This window comes from Crinia signifera, unplaced genomic scaffold (genome assembly GCF_055691185.1).
Source record: "Crinia signifera unplaced genomic scaffold, ASM5569118v1 HAP2_SCAFFOLD_63, whole genome shotgun sequence".
NCBI lineage: Eukaryota > Metazoa > Chordata > Amphibia > Anura > Myobatrachidae > Crinia > Crinia signifera.
Window position 1 is genome coordinate 1,061,726 of NW_028142525.1, and position 23,942 is coordinate 1,085,667.

Below are 23,942 nucleotides of genomic sequence, written 5' to 3' on the forward strand. Positions count from 1 at the left end.
GGTTCCAATGGAACATCTTGTCAGCCTGGTCAGGAAACACTTTGACCATGAAATCCGAGATGATAGTGCTGTCTTCGGACACCCGAGAATCCTTGAAGTGGTGGACAGAAATAGATTCACTTCAGTGGGGTCGGTCATTACAGACCTGGGACTGGTTGATAGTAACTACCGACGCCAGTCTCAGGGGCTGGGGGGCAGTAGTCCTGGATCTCAGGCTTCAGGGCCTGTGGACGGCAGAGGAATCAGCGTTACCAATCAACATCTTGGAGCTGAGAGCTGTCTGGAAAGTGATTTCCTTGGCGGGAGACAGGTTACAGAACCTCCCTTTGAGGATTCAGACCGACAATGCCACAGCTGTGGCGTATCTGAATCACCAGGGAGGTACACGCAGCAGATTGGCCATGTGGGAGGTGTCCAGAATCTTCCTATGGGCGGAACAGAATGTTCCAGCTGTATCGGCTATATTCATCCCGGGGATAGAGAATATAGAAGCCGACTTCCTGAGCAGGGAGGAGCTCAAGGAAGGGGAATGGAGCTTACACCCTCAGGTGTTTCACCAAATCACTTCGAGGTGGGGAACTCCGGATGTGGACCTGATGGCATCCAGGATCAACCGTCAAGTGCCCAGGTTCTATGCCAGAACAAGGGATCCACTAGCGGAGGCAGTGGATGCCATGACTATTCACTGGCAGGGAGATCTCCTTTATGCATTCCCACCTGTACCAATGTTACCGAGACTTCTAAAGAAAATACAAGGGCAGAAGGTTCCAGTGATCTTAGTGGCCCCAGATTGGCCAAGGAGATCCTGGTACTCGAGGCTTCAGAGGTTGTCTGTGGACTCATGGCGTCTACCTCTGAGACCAGACCTTCTAAGACAAGGCCCATTCAATCACCTGGATTCAGATCGATTGATTTTGACGGCCTGGCTATTGAAACCATCATTTTAAAAAGAAAAGGGTTTTCTGACGCAGTAGTACAGACGATGATAAAGGCTAGAAAAGCTGTATCTTCGGCAAATTATTATAGAGTCTGGAAGACTTACATTCGATGGTGTGAGAGAAGAAAGGCTCATACATCTCATTTTAAGCTATCAAGAATGATGGAATTCTTACAAGATGGTTTTTCATCGGGCCTAAGCCTTCAGTCACTGAAGGTGCAGATCTCGGCCTTGTCCATCTATTTCCAGAAAAAGATAGCCATTTTGCCGGAAATTCAAACTTTTTTACAAGGAGTATCCAGGTTGAAGCCTCCATACAAGCAACCAGTAGCTCCTTGGGATCTATCACTGGTTTTGGAATGCCTTCAAAAGGGCACCTTTTGAACCTTTAAGGTCGGCTGACTTTAAGTTTCTTACGTGGAAGCTAGTATTTTTGTTAGCAGTAGCATCTGCTAAAAGAGTTTCAGAGTTGGGAGCTTTATCATGTAAATCTCCCTTCTTAATTTTTCATGATGACAGGGCTGTTTTAAGAACAGTGCCTCAGTTTTTACCGAAGGTGGTATCTACCTTCCATTTAAATCAGGAGATTGTTCTACCTGTGTTTCAACCCCCAGAGGGTTCTAAGAAAAGGGACAAATTGAGAACTTTGGATGTTGTGCGTGCCTTACGCATATATGTGGACAGAGTGAAGAGTGTCAGGAAGACTGACACATTGTTGGTATTGTATGACGTACACAAAATTGGTTGGCCTGCATCTAAGCAGACTATTGCTAGGTGGTTGCGGTCTATGATAGCCTTTGCTTACACCAAAGTGGGTAGACCAGTACCGGCCAAAATAAATGCGCATACCACCAGGTCAGTTGCCACCTCTTGGGCGGTTCGACATGGGGCCACAGCAGAGCAGGTTTGCAGAGCTGCCACTTGGTCATCTGTTCACACATTTGCCAAATTCTATAGATTCCATGAGTTCGCGTCGGAGGACGCATCATTCGGGCGAGCAGTGCTGAGAGCTGCAGACCTGAGCGTACCCTCCCAAAGGACCGGCTCTGGAACGTCCCAGTGTTGAGCTGTGTCACCAGGACCATTGAAAGAGAAAAAGGGATTTTTGTAAGAACTTACCGTTCGAATCCCTTTCTCTGATATGGTCCTGGTGACACAGCGATCCCTCCCTTACGCTCAGTAAGTATGCCAGAATTTCATGATGTTCATGTTAAAATGGTTAAAAGTTAACAGTTTCTGTTATAAAATGTGCAGATAATGTGCAGGTGTTTGTACTGAGTTAATGTATTCCAGTGGCTTTGAAAGTTGAACTGAAGAGTCCAGGGATGCAGTAGGGGAGGAGCCTACCCTCTAAAGCTTTAGGATAGGTGCCTGGCTCCTTCGGACCCTCCTACATCCCAGTGTTGAGCTGTGTCACCAGGACCATATCAGAGAAAGGGATTCGAACGGTAAGTTCTTACAAAAATCCCTTTATATGCCGCACACAACGTGATGCCCATTATACATATGCCACACAGTGATGCCCATTATACATATGCCGCACATCGTGATGCCCATTATACATATGCCGCACACCGTGATGCCCATTATACATATGCCGCACACCGTGGTGCCCATTATACTTATGCCACACACCGTGATACCCATTATACACATGCCGCACACCATGATGCTCCATTATACATATGCCGCACACAACGTGATGCCCATTATACATATGCCACACAGTGATGCCCATTATACATATGCCGCACACCGTGATGCCCATTATACATATGCCGCACACCGTGATGCCCATTATACATATGCCGCACACCGTGATGCTCCATTATACATATGCCCCACACCGTGATGCTCCATTATACATATGCCGCACACCGTGATGCCCATTATACATATGCCGCACACCCTGATGCCCATTATACATATGCCGCACACCGTGATGCCCATTATACATATGCCGCACACCCTGATGCCCATTATACATATGCCGCACACCGTGATGCCCATTATACATATGCCGCACACCCTGATGCCCATTATACTTATGCCACACACCGTGATACCCATTATACACATGCCGCACACCATGATGCTCCATTATACATATGCGCACACAACGTGATGCCCATTATACATATGCCGCACAGTGATGCCCATTATACATATGCCGCACATCGTGATGCCCATTATACATATGCCGCACACCGTGATGCCCATTATACATATGCCGCACACCGTGGTGCCCATTATACTTATGCCACACACCGTGATACCCATTATACACATGCCGCACACCATGATGCTCCATTATACATATGCCGCACACAACATGATGCCCATTATACATATGCCACACAGTGATGCCCATTATACATATGCCGCACACCGTGATGCCCATTATACATATGCCGCACACCGTGATGCCCATTATACATATGCCGCACACCGTGATGCTCCATTATACATATGCCCCACACCGTGATGCTCCATTATACATATGCCGCACACCGTGATGCCCATTATACATATGCCGCACACCCTGATGCCCATTATACATATGCTGCACACCCTGATGCCCATTATACATATGCCGCACACCCTGATGCCCATTATACATATGCCGCACACCGTGATGCCCATTATACATATGCCGCACACCGTGATGCTCCATTATACATATGCCCATTATAAATATGCCCATTATACATATGCCCCACAATGTGATGCTCCATTATGCATATGCCCCACACATGATGCCCATTATACATATGCCGCACACCGTGATGCCCATTATACATATGCCGCACACCGTGATTCCCATTATACATATGCCGCACACCGTGATGCCCATTATACATATGCCACACACCGTGATGGGTTGCCAGCCAATAGCAGCACACATATACATGACACCCCCCCTCCCTACACATATGAACATGTCACCCCCCCACACACAAACACACACATATTAACATGTTACACAGTACACACACCCCTCCCTAGCACATTAACATATAATGCCCATCCCCAGCCCACATTACATACCTGGCTGGCTTGCTGTAGAACTGCTCCTGGCTCTGCCCATGCCTGGCTGGCTCTTCCAGTGTATGGCTGTGGCTGCCAGGCAGCTTCTGCTATAGGGTGGATAGTAGAAGGGTGGGCGGCGCTGCACAGTGCACACTACTCATTAATTCAGCCGCCCATCCTGTTTTGAAAAAAACTTGCGCTGCATGCTGGGGAGGGATCAATTCAACACAGCATCACAGATGCTCAGAGGGGCCGCGGGAGCTGCTGCGTGCGGCCGCGCATGCGCACCAGCGCTCCCGCGGCCAGTATTACTACTGCTGCACGGGATGAGGCTGGCCGCGGCCATCTTAGTTGTGGGCAAAAGTGCCGTGGGGATAGCGGTCGGGTGGTCCGCGGCCCAGCCGGGGGGACGAGCGGCCGCTACATGGCTGAAATGGGCCGGCCCACCGGGAAATAGCCCGGTTTCCCGGTGGGCCAATCGGCCCATGACTGAAGGGCATTATAGTGTTACACAATATAAACTGACGAACTGTAATATGGCACAATATGAAGTGTAAGCAGTATATCATAATATGAACTGGGGACACTGTATGGCATAATATGAACTGGGGACACTGTATGGCATAATATGAATTGGGGACACTGTATGGCATGATATGAATTGGGGACACTGTTTGGCATAATATGAACTGGGGACACCGTATGGCATAATATGAACTAAGGACACTGTATGGCATGATATGAATTGGAAAAGGTGTGGAATAATGTGTACTGGCAGCCGTACAATGTGACTTCATGTGAACTAGGCCATTACAATGGGGCATAACATTAAATAGGGCACTGCTATAGTGCAGAAAAGGAAATAGGGCACTATTAACTAGGGCAGTGGTTCCCAACCTTTTTTTCTCTCCCGTACCCCTTGTTTAGGCTTTTCATTTATAAGTACCCCTCCTCTCAATTTGAAATGTCCACAGTACTTATGAGTGGAAGTGAGCAGTATGCGTGTCCTAATATTAAGGAGTAGCCGTGGACTAGTATATGGTCAGGAATCGGGTCCCTCTTTGTCTGGCCGCTGGCTGTGTATTGTCTCCAGAGTTCCTGCTAACGATTTTCTTCCACCCATGTCAGTGCGGGGCGGATGTTCACAGGTAGCTCTCAGTGAATTGCTGGTTGGGCAAAAGCACGAGGAGACGCTGATGATGCTGCAGATGGAACTGGAAATGACACAACGTGGCTTGTTTCCATGTCATTGGCAGACTTCTTTTACCATTGGGAGACTTTTTCTTCTTCCGCCATTACCAATATTATTTCCAAGTACCCCCAACTGGTCTGCAGAGTACCCCCAGGGGTACTAGTACTCCAGGTTGGGAACCACTGAACTAGGGCACTACTATAGTTCAGAAAAGGATCTAGTGCACTACTATGGGGCATAAGGGGCAGACTAGATGGGCCAAGTGGTTTTTATCTGCTGTCAAATTCTATGTTTCTATAACATTAACTAGGGCACTATTATAGTTCAGAAAAGTAACTACAGTAGGGCACTACTATGGGGCATAACATTAACTAGGGCACTAACATAGTTCAGAAAATGAACTAGGGTACTATTATGGGGTATATAAATAACCACTGATGCAGAGTGGTGTCTCTATACAAGCACTGGGACAGGGGCCCCTTCAAAATGTTTCTATAGGGCCCACTAGTTTCTGGCTACGACTGTGGTTTGATGGATAGCTATACTCTAGCACAGTGTTCTTCAAACTAGTTCAAGACCCCTGACAGCTCAGACTGCTAATAATGAATACACCTGTGCATCAGCTAGGAGACAGGGTAAACCCTGACCAGTATATTGACTGTTCAATTGAACCACCCGTCCACCGACTGCAGAAATTGGAGGTTGACAGCGCAACTGGAAGGACCCTTGTAAATGCCCACCCAGTTGTGACATCAGCCAAGACTGATCAGGCAACATGTACGCAGAACACACTGCCCAATCCTACTGCAGATACATGACTGGTCTTCAGATATATCTATAGGTGTGTACTCAGCCTGGGGGATCCTGAGAACTGAGTCTGAGAAGCACAACTCTTAACATATAGTATATGTGTTGCTATATACATGTATATAAACAGAATACACAGACAAATAAGCCACTGCTTTATTAAATCTATCTATATATTCTAGGAAAGTAGTCATGCCCACAGAGGAGAAGCAGGTGGGAAGTGTTGGGGTGATGCTGGGCTAATTTTGTCATCAGGGCCCACACCTTGTGGGGAATTTACTTTATTTTAGATGTCCTAGTATACATCTGGTATACAATACAGAGACCATTACTTTGTGTCTGGTATTCTTGTATACAATACAGAGACCAATACGCTATGTCCTTTGTCGGGATTTCGTCGGTCGGGATTCAGGCGTCGGGATTTTGACCGCCGGGATTCCGACCTCCGGGATTTCATATCAATCCCGTCTGGTATTCTTGTATACAATACAGAACCCATTACTTCCTGTGTGCTATTCTAGTATACAATACAGAAATCATTACTATATGCCTGGTAGTGTAGTATACAAGAGTAGTGTACATAAGAGCCCATTGTCTGAAGCCTAACATGCATTATGGTTTGAGAGGTATACCGTCCCTGTCAAACACCCAACCTGACACTGTCCTCAGAGCAGGTTGATTACCGTATATGCAATACAGTTGTATTGCAGTAAAGTCCATTGCCTGGAGCCTTAATCTTATATACAATACATTGCACATTCCCTTAATCTTAATATTACAGTACATTGCCTGCAGGATAATATGTAATAGAGAGCCCACTGACTGGAGGAAAATATTAAATACAGTGCTCATTGCCTGTAGGATAATATGCAATACAGTGCCCACTGCCTGGAGGATAATATGCAATACAGTGCCCACTGCCTGGAGGATAATATACTGTACAATAAAGTGCCCGCTGCCTGTAGGATAATATACTGAACAATACAGTGCCCGCTGCCTGTAGGATAATATACTGAACAATACAGTGCCCGCTGCCTGGAGGATAATATGCAATTCAGTGCCCACTGCCTGGATGATAATCTACTGCACAATACAGTGCCCGCTGCCTGGAGGATAATATGCAATTCAGTGCCCACTGCCTGGAGGATAATATACTGTACAATACAGTGCCCACTGCCTGGAGGATAATATGCAATACAGTGCCCACTGCCTGGAGGATAATATGCAATACAGTGCCCACTGCCTGGAGGATAATATACTGAACAATACAGTGCCCGCTGCCTGGAGGATAATATGCAATACAGTGCCCACTGCCTGTAGGATAATATACTGTACAATACAGTGCCCGCTGCCTGTAGGATAATATACTGTACAATACAGTGCCCGCTGCCTGGATGATAATATGCAATTCAGTGCCCACTGCCTGGATGATAATCTACTGTACAATACAGTGCCCGCTGCCTGGATGATAATATGCAACACAGAGCCCACTGCCTGAAGTATAATATGGAATACAGAGCCCACTGTCTGGAGGCCAATATACAATACAGTGCTTATTGCCTGGACACTAATATTGGTACGTGCCCATTGCCTGGAGGTTGATATGCCATACAGAGCACCCTGCATGCAGTCTAGCTTACAGTACGTAACGTGGAATAGAGGTTTATGTTGGTTTCTGCAAGATGCATATGATTTATGTGATATGCAGCAAGTCCAATCGCCAACTCTGACCCAATGCACGCGGGGCCACACATCGGGTCAGAGAGTGGATGTCAAACAAATGCGATTTGGTACAATTTCACATGATTTCCCATCCCAATCCGTTGGAATCATGTAACATTGAGCCAAAATTGCATCTTTGTATGGGGCCACAGAGCAGGATCATATACACGCCACATTTGCAGAGGTGTAAGCATCCCGAAATGTGCATGGCTCGGCAGACATGCACAAATACGGTATTTCCCCTGCTATCTTTCTTTTTTCTTTTTCTGAGGGGGGTGGGTGTTATTTACATTATTTCATTCAACTTTAAAGAAAACACCTGGAAGAACAAGAGAACAATGTGGTATATTCTCAGTTAATGGCAGAGAAGAATCACTGGGTCTGAGGTGTGTCCCACAATTAGCGTTTGCAGCCGGCTTCTCCTCAGTTATGTGAGACATTATACACACACAGAGCAATGTGCACTAATACCTGAGGGTCCATGCAGAGCCAACAGCAAAATGGAAGAAAGTTATACCTAAAGTCAACACAGCAAAAATGTTGATACAAGCAATGGGTCAACACAGAAAACATTGACACATAAAAAGGTCGACATGAATTTTTCAGGGTGTCTTGGTGTTAATGTTGACACCTGAGCACGCAGACTCGTGGTCAGGTAGTGTACTGGCATGTTTCAGGCCAGGTGCCTCGTCTCACTGTGCTCGGTACTTTAACGATCCGAATCCGAGTCCACGTGGATGGAAAAAAAATATTTTAAAGATCATGTGAAACGTGTCATGTGTTCATGACATTTTGACCATGTCCACCATTTGTATATTGCCCATAATTGACAACTTATTGCCTGTCAGCCAGGGGCGGATTTAGGGGTCAAGCCGCCCCTAGGCACAACTTTTTTGGCCTCTCCCCCCCCCCTTATTAGGCGTGAGGGGGGCTGGGGAAAAGATGGGGGTAGATAGAGGGAAAGAGAGACAAGAGAAAGAGGAAGAGAGAGGTCGGGCAGGTGGAGAAAGCACAGAAGAGATGAAAGAAAAATAGAGAAGAGGGCTGGGGAGACAGAAAGAGAGCGCGCAAGTGTTTGGAACACACATTACATATGTCCACCACACCCCCCCCCCCCCTCCCCTTCAGTACCAGCTTCACTGTGCCGCCCCTCTCTTCCCCTTCTGTATAGGTGGTACTACAGTGTACCTGAAAGCCATGGCAGCACAGGGTCGGCCGGGGTCGCACATGGTCGCCGGCTCCTTCACTGGCTCTGGCAGCTCAGCTTTTCTCCCTCTCATCAGTGCTGGCGGGGGAGGATGGAACGGCGCATAAGGTGCTGGAGGATCGCAGGACTGAAGTGACGACGCTGGAGTACAATGGGACCGTGGCTCACTGGATCTGGTAGGTCCCTCTCACCAGCGCCGGCGGGGGGAGCATGGGACGGTGGCGGCAGGACCATGACTTCAGCTGCGGTGCTGGAGGGGGGAGAGCGAGACTGAGGAGGTGCCGCTGGGCAATGCCCTGCAGCAGGGTCTGCGTGGGACTGGGGCAGTGCTGGAGGGGGTTGCAGGGGACTCAATATACTGCCCCCATCTGCTGGAGGTCTTTCACTCACCAGCCCATGTGAGAGGAGCATGGGCTGGTGAGAGGGACTGCATCTGCGATGCTGAAGGAGGGAGCGCGGGACTGCATTGCCCGCAGCACGCATTGTATTGGAATTTTTTTTTTTTAAAAGGGTGCAAGGGAGGGATAGCTAGCTGCCGCCCATAACAGGTGCTGCCCCTTGGCCCGTGCCTCATCGGACTGAGGAGAGACGCAGAGATGTTTCATCGGCTCCTTTCTTGGCTCCTGATTGGCTGCTAGGCGGCCAATAGAACCATTCTGAGGAGAGGTGCAGAAGATGAAACATCTCTGCGTCTCTCCTCAGTCCGATGCGGGGAGCTGCTGGAATCGCCGGCATTTGGCAGAAGACCTGGACTACTTCGGAACGAAGAGGACAGATCTTCGCAGGAGGAGCTTGGTGAGTAGGATTTCCTTCCAAAGGTCCCCCATGGATTTCTTCAGATCCAGGACCCCAGACTCTTCAGCCCTGGAGCCCCGGAACCAAGGCTCCGGACTCTGCAGCCCCGGACCCAGGAACCAAGGCACTGGACCATGGAGCCCTGGACCACCGGACCCAGGGACCTACCGATGGGCTCAAGATAGGTAAGTATCAGTATGTGTGGGCTTTGGATGTATTAAAGTTTTATTTTTATTGTGTCTGTGTGTGTGTTTATTTGACTATTTTTATTACTGTGGAACTACAAGTGCCAGTGGGCCCTTTAATGCCCCGCATGCTGGGACTTGTGGTTCTCCAAGCCCCAGCTTGCGGGGGAGGCTTGCTGGTACTCATAGTTCCACAGTATTAAACAATAGTTTATTTTATTTTTTTACACAGAATCAGCCCCGTGACCACCGCTCCAGGTTTACCGGGGACAGCACCAGGCTTCAGCCTGGTCAGGTAAGTCCTGGAGGGGGGGGGCACGCGTTATTGGGGGGTCCCCACTCCCCCAGGACCCCTGGCCAGGCTGACTGGTCGGTAGGGTTAATGCTTTGGCCGGGGGGACTTGTACAAAAAGTCTCCCCCCGGCTGTGGCATTACCCTGCTGGTTGGTTTGGCCTGGGGCTGGTTCTTAAAATACGAGGGACCCCTACTCATTTTGTCCCCCGTATTTTGGGAACCAGCCCCGGACCTGGTTGTAAAAAATCGGGGAACCCCTATTTGCCGGGTTTCCTGATTTTTTTATTACCAGCCCTGGCTCTTTCAGCCTGGTTACGGCTGTGGGGGGGACCCCACGCCGATTTTTTTATTTATTTTTCTATTTTTTTTTACACATTGCAGCCTGCACGGATTTGACTGATCCGTGCAGACTGCCTGCACGAATTCGTATTAGTGGCCATATATACGGCCGTTAAAACGAATCAATACAACATCGGGGATTACAAAGCAGTCGTATTTGACTGCTTTGTAAATTCCCCTCCGGAACATGACTTTGCATACGGCTGAAACAGTCATATGCAGTCATAGTGATTCGTATTAAGAATACGAATACGATTTTTTGTATAAAACCACTGATAAAGCCGCTGAGTCGGCGAAACGTGTCAGGTGTCTTTTTACCCCCATCTTTGGACTGTTCCAGACCAGCCTTGGACCAAATTGGATTGACCTAACCGTGGACATATAACACCTCTAAGGACCCCAGCACCATCTTTGGGAGTGCCAACTCCGGTGTCTCCCCTACTCTGGATGGTGACTCGGCCCTAATACCAACTTGGGCCTTGAGTCCCAGGGAGAGCAACTTACACCCCAGCATGTCTACAGGTGGACGGTAATCCCTACCCAATTGTCTTTGCATCTGCACTTTATATGGTCCCAGGCATAATAGGAATGGACAGCCTCGCATTGTGATCCCATTTCACCCCCCCCCCCAAACTTTTTATCGTACCAGCACAATTTGGTCACTTTATGAATAAAATGAATCATTGCTTTTAATTGTACAATCAGTCCAATCCTTTACTAATTATAATTTTTATGGTATTTTAAATATTCCATTTAAAGCGCTGCTATACCCCTTTTTTTCTCTTTGCCTAGTTCGGGCCTAACTAACCCGATTTAAACCAGCAGCTGCTAGTGACTCAACCCAGGTCACAGCGCCACCTTTACCACCTTCCTCCCCTGTGGAGGAATACCTTCTCCTTATTACAGAGAGTGCCTGCCCTGTTATACAGTGTCACAGTGCCTGCCAGAACCGACTCCCCATACTCTACATCGTCATGTAGTCACAGACACATATATTCAGTTACAGATACACGTTACCATTACACAGACACCTATACTCTAACACATATACAGATGCCTACACGGTGTAATTACACAGACACAATATCATTGAATGTCCTTCGTAAGTTACAGTGACAGTATTGGCAGCTCCTCATTCCTGTGTCTCTCCGTGGGCAAAAATACACTGCAAGAATCCTTTTTAAGGAGTCAGGGCCAGTGACACACACCCCCAGAGACCCCCTACTACAACCACCATTCTCTCAGTGAGACTGCCCCTCCTCGTCTGGGAGGCAGAGCCTCTGACTGTCTCAGAGTCTTACCGGGAAGTACAAGAGGCAGGAGGAGGCGGCGCTATTCTGCCTGGTGATCATCATGCTGCCACAATGGTGGGCCTATTTTATGTGGAGGCCTGGAGCTGCAGCTCCATCCGCCCCATTGTTAGTCTGGCCCTGATGCTGTGTACAGGCGTCGTACCCTTATACGTAGTATGCAACAGTAATACACCGTATACACATATTGCCACAGTAAAGCACCTTACACATATGGCACATTTTATTAATCCACTGATTCAAATAATTCCCCCATACACAAACTGCTTCCTACACATTACTTATGCCCTTATACACAGAATGCACCTTACACATATGCCCCACATGATTAATGCCCATATACACATAAGGCCTTTTACACACATATGCCCCACATTATTTATGCCCTTATTCACATAATGCACCTTACACATACTGTATGTCCCCCATTTTTAATGCCCTTATACATATAATGAAACATAATGCCCCATACGCATAATGTCCTTTACATATGCCCCACATTATTCAATGCTCCTTTATACATAATGCCCCACATAATCTCTTACTTTTGCCCCATATTATTAATTGCCCTTATGCATATAATGCACCTTCCCACACATCCCCACTGTTTGCTCCCCTGCTCTTACTTAGCAGCAGCCGGGATCCAACTTCCAGACAGGTGGCACACGGCACCTACATTCCTCCTGGCTACTACCCTCCCGCCTCTGGCTTTCTCCCATCTGCCCAGTCCATGCCCAGGGAGCTACTACTTACCCGGCTCTGGGCATGGCTTTTGGGTGTCCCTTTGAAACACATAGCAGAGGCTCGCACGGGGTTGGGAGCAGCCTATGCCAGACATGCGGGGAGGAGGGCTGAGATGCGGAAATCCGTGCACCCGGTCCGACAGGGAAGAAAGCCTTGCGAAGCTCCGGCATGCACCCGCCAGGGTGTGGGGGTCCGTGCTGCCGCCACCGGGTTGGGAAGGAGGGTTTGCAATGTTCCGTTATGCACACACCAGGAGAGGGAGAAGGTGTGCGGGTCCGTGCATCCGCCGGGTGGGGAAGAGGGGGTGGGTGCGGAAGTCCGTGCACCTGCCGAGTGGGGAAAGGGGGATGCAGAGGGTGCTGCTGCACTGACCGGCATAGGCAGCAGAGAGTCTGAGTGACAGGGGCGTGCTATAATAAAGGCAGAAAGCACCCCCCTGTAACTGAGGCACCGCTATATAGGTTTTTTAAATGTGATTTTGCAGCCTGCTGCTTGGCCCCGCCCCTGTTTCTGGAACCTGAACATTATCAGCTCCCAGTGCCGCCGAAACCAATAAAAATATAATAATTATGGCATAAAAATGAATAGAATAATATTAAGCATTTACTTATGACACACAATGTGTCATAAGTATTTTCTTTTATTATGTTTATCATTATTTATTATCATTAATGACAGGGGAGGCACTGCCTCCCCTGCCTGCACATCCCCGACGTTGCCTTACTTTAAGGGAGGCAGGTGGCAGCGGAATGGAGGCAGGCTGCGAGTGTGATGCCGGAGGGAGGTCAGTGTGTCACTAGACTGTGCAGCCGGGAGAAGTCGGGCGGCGAGCGGGTTCGGTGCTGCGGCCTGCGTTGCAGCTCCGATGTCACAACTTGCTTGCCGTCCAACCTCTCCCGGCCGCACACAGTCATGCCTAACCTGGTCACAGCGGCAGGCGAGTTCAGCGAAGAAAGAAAGGTAGAGAGTAAGTTCTGTGCGTCTGGGCAGCCTATGGTGGGTACATCCAACAAGGGTGACCCTGGACCCCCAAGAAACAGTGGAAAAAGTGACAAAAGATGGCATGTTCCCTCCACCGGCGCCCTTGTGAATGTAAAATACGTCCCTAGATATATAGGAACGGTCCTCTTCTCCAAATACTGGCTAGAATATACAGATATATATAACCATACGTTCCTCCTGTCCCAATAGCTTCTCCTCTTCTCCCAAATCGACTGCTTATTTGGATAGTGGAACACCAATCCTCACAACCATAGATCATTTATCTCGGTCCGGATGAGACCCCAAAATAAATGTAGAAAAGATACATATGGTGCAATACCACTTTTATTGATATACGACAAACATGTGATGTGATAGTACAAGAAAAGAAAATATAAGTACCGGATGGAATGGAGAATCGGAATAGAATCAGTTCTCAAAAACGCTTGAAATACAAAAGGATGATTGTCCGGAATCCGCAGGGCCGGTGCAAGGCACCGGAGCGCCCCAGGCGAGTCGGGGTGGGGGCGCCCCGGTGGCGGGGGGATGGTACCTGTGTAAAAACTTGCGCCCCGGCGTCCCTGCAGTGCTGCTGGAACGGTCAGGGGTGTCCGTGCCGCAGGGGTACCTGCGGCGCCGTCATGTGTATAAAGCTGGCTGCGGCCGGCGGGGTCCCTGTAGTGAATAGAAAATAACTAGCAATTCCCGCACCGCCGCGCGCATAGCGCTAGTTATTTTCTATTCACTACAGGGACCCCGCCGGCCGCAGCCAGCGTTATACACATGACGGAGCCGCAGGTACCCCTGCGGCACGGACACCCCTGACCGTTCCAGCAGCACTGCAGGGACGCCGGGGCGCAAGTTTTTTACACAGTTCGCTGGGGGTGAGGGGCGAACTGCCGCCCTCCAGGTGCCGGCGCCCTAGGCAAATGCCTAGAGCTGCCTAGTGGTGGCACTGGCCCTGGGAATCCGTCATCCAAAGTTCTCTGCGGTCGGTAAAAGAAGTTCAGATCCAATTCAGGGTTACACAAATAAACACCAAAGACCTCCGTTCAGCAAAGAACCTCCAGTTGTAGAGAGCGGCGGCGGTGCGGGGGGGCGTGTTCGGTTGGCTGCACAGTGTGACACCCAGCGTGACCTCTGACCACATCACGCTGCGCGTCTGAGCTGCACAGCCGGCACAGGACTCAGAGCAGCCAGGCAGCGTCTGAGCAAGTGCTCAGACGCTGCCCAGCATTAGACTAATCCCGAAATATTGGGCAATATTGGGGCCAAATCCCGGGATCCCGCCGATCCCGATATTGGCTACCCTAGTCACGGGCCTGGCTAATAATTTACAAGGGCCTATTATGAGAAGTGGAGGAGGTGAGGCCAATGCCATGTAGAACCCGTACACTATAAGCACCAATGTCTTCCTAAACACATCAAAATACAAACATGATTTTTGGCCCACATGATGATGGGCCTACTTTATGTGTAGGCCTGGAGCTGCAGCTCCATCAGGCCCTGTATAACCAAAATTCTCTGCACTACATCACTACACTATATACCCCCTGTACGCCGCACTACAACACTACACTATATACCCCGCACTACATGGTATGAAAACACATCCCCTTACATGTCCCGCTGCTGGAGAAATCATGGTTGGCGACCATCTAATGATTTCTGCAGGGCTCACATATATAGTCAGTGGAGACTGAGTTATATTTAAGGGCTTCCGGCCGAAGACAGGGCGAGTGGCTGACATCATGTGACGTCAGCCACCTGCTCCCGGCAACGTCCATGAAACGCTGGGCGTTCCCATGGCGCATAGCTTTCTCCCATCTGCCCAGTCCATGCCCAGGGAGCTACTACTTACCCGGCTCTGGGCATGGCTTTTGGGTGTCCCTTTGAAACACATAGCAGAGGCTCGCACGGGGTTGGGAGCAGCCTATGCCAGACATGCGGGGAGGAGGGCTGAGATGCGGAAATCCGTGCACCCGGTCCGACAGGGAAGAAAGCCTTGCGAAGCTCCGGCATGCACCCGCCAGGGTGTGGGGGTCCGTGCTGCCGCCACCGGGTTGGGAAGGAGGGTTTGCAATGTTCCGTTATGCACACACCAGGAGAGGGAGAAGGTGTGCGGGTCCGTGCATCCGCCGGGTGGGGAAGAGGGGGTGGGTGCGGAAGTCCGTGCACCTGCCGAGTGGGGAAAGGGGGATGCAGAGGGTGCTGCTGCACTGACCGGCATAGGCAGCAGAGAGTCTGAGTGACAGGGGCGTGCTATAATAAAGGCAGAAAGCACCCCCCTGTAACTGAGGCACCGCTATATAGGTTTTTTAAATGTGATTTTGCAGCCTGCTGCTTGGCCCCGCCCCTGTTTCTGGAACCTGAACATTATCAGCTCCCAGTGCCGCCGAAACCAATAAAAATATAATAATTATGGCATAAAAATGAATAGAATAATATTAAGCATTTACTTATGACACACAATGTGTCATAAGTATTTTCTTTTATTATGTTTATCATTATTTATTATCATTAATGACAGGGGAGGCACTGCCTCCCCTGCCTGCACATCCCCGACGTTGCCTTACTTTAAGGGAGGCAGGTGGCAGCGGAATGGAGGCAGGCTGCGAGTGTGATGCCGGAGGGAGGTCAGTGTGTCACTAGACTGTGCAGCCGGGAGAAGTCGGGCGGCGAGCGGGTTCGGTGCTGCGGCCTGCGTTGCAGCTCCGATGTCACAACTTGCTTGCCGTCCAACCTCTCCCGGCCGCACACAGTCATGCCTAACCTGGTCACAGCGGCAGGCGAGTTCAGCGAAGAAAGAAAGGTAGAGAGTAAGTTCTGTGCGTCTGGGCAGCCTATGGTGGGTACATCCAACAAGGGTGACCCTGGACCCCCAAGAAACAGTGGAAAAAGTGACAAAAGATGGCATGTTCCCTCCACCGGCGCCCTTGTGAATGTAAAATACGTCCCTAGATATATAGGAACGGTCCTCTTCTCCAAATACTGGCTAGAATATACAGATATATATAACCATACGTTCCTCCTGTCCCAATAGCTTCTCCTCTTCTCCCAAATCGACTGCTTATTTGGATAGTGGAACACCAATCCTCACAACCATAGATCATTTATCTCGGTCCGGATGAGACCCCAAAATAAATGTAGAAAAGATACATATGGTGCAATACCACTTTTATTGATATACGACAAACATGTGATGTGATAGTACAAGAAAAGAAAATATAAGTACCGGATGGAATGGAGAATCGGAATAGAATCAGTTCTCAAAAACGCTTGAAATACAAAAGGATGATTGTCCGGAATCCGCAGGGCCGGTGCAAGGCACCGGAGCGCCCCAGGCGAGTCGGGGTGGGGGCGCCCCGGTGGCGGGGGGATGGTACCTGTGTAAAAACTTGCGCCCCGGCGTCCCTGCAGTGCTGCTGGAACGGTCAGGGGTGTCCGTGCCGCAGGGGTACCTGCGGCGCCGTCATGTGTATAAAGCTGGCTGCGGCCGGCGGGGTCCCTGTAGTGAATAGAAAATAACTAGCAATTCCCGCACCGCCGCGCGCATAGCGCTAGTTATTTTCTATTCACTACAGGGACCCCGCCGGCCGCAGCCAGCGTTATACACATGACGGAGCCGCAGGTACCCCTGCGGCACGGACACCCCTGACCGTTCCAGCAGCACTGCAGGGACGCCGGGGCGCAAGTTTTTTACACAGTTCGCTGGGGGTGAGGGGCGAACTGCCGCCCTCCAGGTGCCGGCGCCCTAGGCAAATGCCTAGAGCTGCCTAGTGGTGGCACTGGCCCTGGGAATCCGTCATCCAAAGTTCTCTGCGGTCGGTAAAAGAAGTTCAGATCCAATTCAGGGTTACACAAATAAACACCAAAGACCTCCGTTCAGCAAAGAACCTCCAGTTGTAGAGAGCGGCGGCGGTGCGGGGGGGCGTGTTCGGTTGGCTGCACAGTGTGACACCCAGCGTGACCTCTGACCACATCACGCTGCGCGTCTGAGCTGCACAGCCGGCACAGGACTCAGAGCAGCCAGGCAGCGTCTGAGCAAGTGCTCAGACGCTGCCCAGCATTAGACTAATCCCGAAATATTGGGCAATATTGGGGCCAAATCCCGGGATCCCGCCGATCCCGATATTGGCTACCCTAGTCACGGGCCTGGCTAATAATTTACAAGGGCCTATTATGAGAAGTGGAGGAGGTGAGGCCAATGCCATGTAGAACCCGTACACTATAAGCACCAATGTCTTCCTAAACACATCAAAATACAAACATGATTTTTGGCCCACATGATGATGGGCCTACTTTATGTGTAGGCCTGGAGCTGCAGCTCCATCAGGCCCTGTATAACCAAAATTCTCTGCACTACATCACTACACTATATACCCCCTGTACGCCGCACTACAACACTACACTATATACCCCGCACTACATGGTATGAAAACACATCCCCTTACATGTCCCGCTGCTGGAGAAATCATGGTTGGCGACCATCTAATGATTTCTGCAGGGCTCACATATATAGTCAGTGGAGACTGAGTTATATTTAAGGGCTTCCGGCCGAAGACAGGGCGAGTGGCTGACATCATGTGACGTCAGCCACCTGCTCCCGGCAACGTCCATGAAACGCTGGGCGTTCCCATGGCGCATAGCCGCCGCCACTCAGTCCCCCCCCTCCCCCCACGCTGACAGTGCTGATTATGCGTATGTGCAGGGTACCACCATCGGTCCCCCATGCGAACATGTGAGGGACCGAATTCACTAGAATCAGGCCCTATATACCCACTATACTCTGTTATTTAAAGTTATTGGAATCTATGGGACACATTTGGGCACCTGTCAGGACCTATGGGGCTCTGCAGGATGAGGCTGATCTGTTGTGTTTTATTGGACTAAGTGACTTTTAGGGGAAAATGTACTAAGATGTGAATTCTACTGAAGATGCATACCTCCCAACTGTCCTGATTTACACCAAACTGTCACTTTTCTCAGGACGGTCCCACGTCACACCCGGGGCCTGCAGTGTACCACTGTGGGGCCACAGTTGGCAGTCTCCCCTGCCACACTAATTTACACTGTGCGCATACACAGGTATCAGAGGGACAGGGGTGTCCACCAGCTCACATAGGGCAGTATTCAATGAGGATAATTCGCCCTGTTTCACTGCGTATTTGTGCTATTTTCGCATTGGAAGGTGATTTTTTGGGTCAGAAAGTGATGACATCATCACACACCTCAATAGGTGATCTACCTGGTTGACTTTCAGACCTCCAGCTTGTTTCACAGAAGAAGCGCAGCCCACTACACGCTGCCGGCAATTCAGCCGCTTCACGCTGATTAAGCGTATCGCAGTACAGGCTCACCGCCGTCTTCACATTCTGTCCCACAGCTGAAGTGCAGCTTCCCCCCTCGCTGCCGGCAATCAGCTGCTTTCATCCAGCCGCTCTCCACGCTACATCAGGGGCTCCACACAGAGTAGAGCGTCTCACCAACTGTCCGACTCACTCCTTCACCGCCGTGGTCAGTGCGGTGAATCCGTATCTGACTACAGGCAGGCTTCACCGGCGAGCAGCCGAGAGGAGTGCAAGTCACATCAGGAAAGGAGCTACCATCCTCCAACAACTGGGACCGCTCGCAGGATACCCCCACATACTAGCACGAAGCAAGTGCTATCTTCAAGGGTGAGCAATAAAATTAAAACCTGCGACCTATATTTGTAAATTAAATTACCACTTGACTGTGTATGAACTGGACATTCTTCCCCATTTATCACCACAATTACCACCCTCTATTCATGGTTATATAACCTTATTAAAACAAGCTACCTTGCTGCAAGTCTGCCACAATTGGCTAAAGATATATATTTTTTCCTACCTTAAGGGATCCCCTTTCATGAGATATTTTAGTGTAATTGTTTGTATGTATTAAATGTATGTATATGTATTGATATATTTTTCCATATAAAAATTATAAATATAACAGTGTGTCCAGCATTCATTCATCTTCAGTGTGTTTCCAAATTTTTCTAACCAGCAGCGCAATCCACTTCAACCCCCCCCCCCCCCCCCCCCCCCCCCTCTATTCATATTAAATTTCGCCCTTGGTTTCTGCTTATCAGCATTGCTGGCAGCAAAACAGAACATGTCTTATGGCCACTACTGACAAGTCTCACCAACTTCAAATGTGCACTTATCCCTCACCTTTTCTTCAAAGATTTCCATCCCTCCTCCTAAAACTCTGCTTTCCGACGGATGAAGTGTGTCATGCAGTTGTGGAACTAGAAAAGTTGCGCCCCCCCCCCCCTCAAAAATCTCTGCCCCCACCCCATACATTTATTATAATTTGATATACCTAAAATATCATTGCAAGGGGTTTTATGATCATTGATGGGATTTAAATGCTTGTTAACAGGGTTTGCACGCCATTGCTAGGGTTTTCATACTCATTTCCGGAGGGATATATATGTATATATTAATTCCGGGTAGCGATATACGCTACCCAGTAGGACCTCTAGCATCTATCCATCTGTCCAGTAGGACCTCTATAGCATCTGTCTCCTAAAAGGCAGCGGACATTTTGGGAGGGACATTTTCAGTAGATTACACATGGATGGCCAGACCCATTGGAATCCGCAGAGACCATGCACCGCTTGGGCTGCAGTGCCATTGTTTCACCATTGGCGCCATGTATGCAAATCGCTTGCCAATAATGTAATAATAATAAGAAGAAATATCTAATAAATAAAAACACAGATATATAGATTTGGCAGAAAAAAAAGAGCTATTACTTATTTAAGTTTATATTTAAGAGAAAGTATGGTGGCAAAGAAAGGAAGCAAAGAAAGTGTGCAGGACGCAAAGCTAGTGTGTAACCAACACAGATTGCCCGGCCTGAAGCAGAGAAGGAATAACATCTTTCAGATAATAATGTGTTACAGGAACATAACCCCAAGTTATATGGGAAACAAAGACGTAATATGAGGTTCCCAAATGGGCCCCATCGAAAAATTCCAGTAAGGCAGCAGAGATAGTCTGCATGCTATTCAGTGTCTCTGAGAGCACAGGCATTTAGCAGTAACAACTATAAGATAAGAACCACTTGGTCATCTACTCTGCCCCTTTTTTAAACATGTTACCTCAAACCAAATTTGTCCCTTATTTATTTGTAAGGATATCAATATACCTTTCCCAAGCATGTCCTCATGTTCTGCTGCTCCTCTTCCTGTGAAGAATGTCTCCCACCTGTACCTTGTTTAAACCCTTGATATATTTGAAAGTTTCTATCATGTCCTCTCTTTCCCTTCTCTGCTCTAAAGTATACATATTAAGATATTTTAGTCTTTTCTGGTACGTTTTGTGATGTAGCCCATGCACCATTTTAGTTGCCCTTCTTTGTACAGTCTCTAATGTATTTATATCCTTCTGGAGATATGGCCTCCAGAACGGAACACAATACTCTAGATCTGGGGTAGCCAACCCTAGTCCTCGAGAGCTACCAACAGTGCATGTTTTGCAGGTCTCCTCACAGAATCACAAGTGAGCTAATTAGCTCCATCTGTGTATCTTTTAAAATGTGTCAGTGATTAATGAGTGCAGCTGTGCAGCAGCTAGGTTGTCTGTAAAATGTGAACTGTTGGTAGCTCTCGAGGGCTAGGGTTGGCTACCACTGCTCTAGATGAGGTCGTACGAATGACCTATACAGTGGCATTATTACTTCTTTCTTTCTACTGCTGATACCTCTCCCTATGCAACCAAGCATCTGACTTGCCTTCTTCATTGCTTTGTTACATGACATAGGATATCGCAGTGCCTGACTTATTACATAGAGAGTGTTGCAGTGCCCACCTTATTGCAGTGTCGCAGTGCCTGCCTTATTACACAGAGTGTTGCAGTGCCTGCCTTATTACACAGTGACGCAGTGCCCGCCTTATTACAAAGAGTGTCACAGTGCCCGCCTTATTACACAGAGCATCGCAGTGCCCGCCTTATTACACAAAGTGTTGCAGTGCCCACCTTATTACAGAGTGACACTGTGCCAGCCTTATTACAGTGTCGCAGTGCCCACCTTATCACACAGAGAACATTGTAGTGCCCACCCCTTTACACAGAGCGACACAGTGCCTACCTTATTACAGTGTCGCAGTGCCCGCCTTATTACACAGTGTCGCAGTGCCCGCCTTATTACACAGTGTTGCAGTGCCCGCCTTATTACAGTGTCGCAGTGCCCGCCTTATTACAGAGAGAGACACTGTGCCCTCTTTATTAAATATTGACACAGTGCCTGCCTTATTACACAGAGAGCATTGCAGTGCCCGCCTTATTACACAGAAAGCATTGCAGTGCCTGCCTTATTACACAGAGAGCATTGCAGTGCCCACCTTATTACACAGAGAGCATTGCAGTGCCCGCCTTATTACACAGAGAGCATTGCAGTGCCCACCTTATTACACAGAGATCATTGCAGTGCCCGCCTTATTACACAGAGAGCATTGCAGTGCCCGCCTTATTACACAGAGAGCATTGCAGTGCCCGCCTTATTACACAGAGAGCATTGCAGTGCCCGCCTTATTACACAGAGAGCATTGCAGTGCCCGCCTTATTACACAGAGAGCATTGCAGTGCCCGCCTTATTACACAGAGAGCATTGCAGTGCCCGCCTTATTACACAGAGAGCATTGCAGTGCCCGCCTTATTACACAGAGAGCATTGCAGTGCCCGCCTTATTACACAGAGAGCATTGCAGTGCCCGCCTTATTACACAGAGAGCATTGCAGTGCCCGCCTTATTACACAGAGAGCATTGCAGTGCCCGCCTTATTACACAGAGAGCATTGCAGTGCCCGCCTTATTACACAGAGAGCATTGCAGTGCCCGCCTTATTACACAGAGAGCATTGCAATGCCCGCCTTATTACACAGAGAGCATTGCAGTGCCCGCCTTATTACACAGAGAGCATTGCAGTGCCCGCCTTATTACACAGAGAGCATTGCAGTGCCCGCCTTATTACACAGAGAGCATTGCAGTGCCCGCCTTATTACACAGAGAGCATTGCAGTGCCCGCCTTATTACACAGAGAGCATTGCAGTGCCCGCCTTATTACACAGAGAGCATTGCAGTGCCCGCCTTATTACACAGAGAGCATTGCAGTGCCCGCCTTATTACACAGAGAGCATTGCAGTGCCCGCCTTATTACACAGAGAGCATTGCAGTGCCCGCCTTATTACACAGAGAGCATTGCAGTGCCCGCCTTATTACACAGAGAGCATTGCAGTGCCCGCCTTATTACACAGAGAGCATTGCAGTGCCCGCCTTATTACACAGAGAGCATTGCAGTGCCCGCCTTATTACACAGAGAGCATTGCAGTGCCCGCCTTATTACACAGAGAGCATTGCAGTGCCCGCCTTATTACACAGAGAGCATTGCAGTGCCCGCCTTATTACACAGAGAGCATTGCAGTGCCCGCCTTATTACACAGAGAGCATTGCAGTGCCCGCCTTATTACACAGAGAGCATTGCAGTGCCCGCCTTATTACACAGAGAGCATTGCAGTGCCCACCTTATTACACAGAGAGCATTGCAGTGCCCGCCTTATTACACAGAGAGCATGGCAGTGCCCACCTTATTACACAGAGAGCATTGCAGTGCCCGCCTTATTACACAGAGAGCATTGCAGTGCCCGCCTTATTACACAGAGAGCATTGCAGTGCCCGCCTTATTACACAGAGAGCATTGCAGTGCCCGCCTTATTACACAGAGAGCATTGCAGTGCCCGCCTTATTACACAGAGAGCATTGCAGTGCCCACCTTATTACACAGAGAGCATTGCAGTGCCCGCCTTATTACACAGAGAGCATGGCAGTGCCCACCTTATTACACAGAGAGCATGGCAGTGCCCGCCTTATTACACAGAGAGCATTGCTGTGCCCGCCTTATTACACAGAGAGCATTGCAGTGCCCGCCTTATTACACAGAGTGACACAGTGCCCACCTTATTACACAGAGAGCATTGCAGTGCCCACCTTATTACACAGAGAGCATTGCAGTGCCCGCCTTATTACACAGAGAGCATTGCAGTGCCCGCCTTATTACACAGAGAGCATGGCAGTGCCCACCTTATTACACAGAGAGCATTGCAGTGCCCGCCTTATTACACAGAGAGCATGGCAGTGCCCACCTTATTACACAGAGAGCATTGCAGTGCCCACCTTATTACACAGAGAGCATTGCAGTGCCCGCCTTATTACACAGAGAGCATGGCAGTGCCCACCTTATTACACAGAGAGCATTGCAGTGCCCGCCTTATTACACAGAGAGCATTGCTGTGCCCGCCTTATTACACAGAGAGCATTGCAGTGCCCGCCTTATTACACAGAGTGACACAGTGCCCACCTTATTACACAGA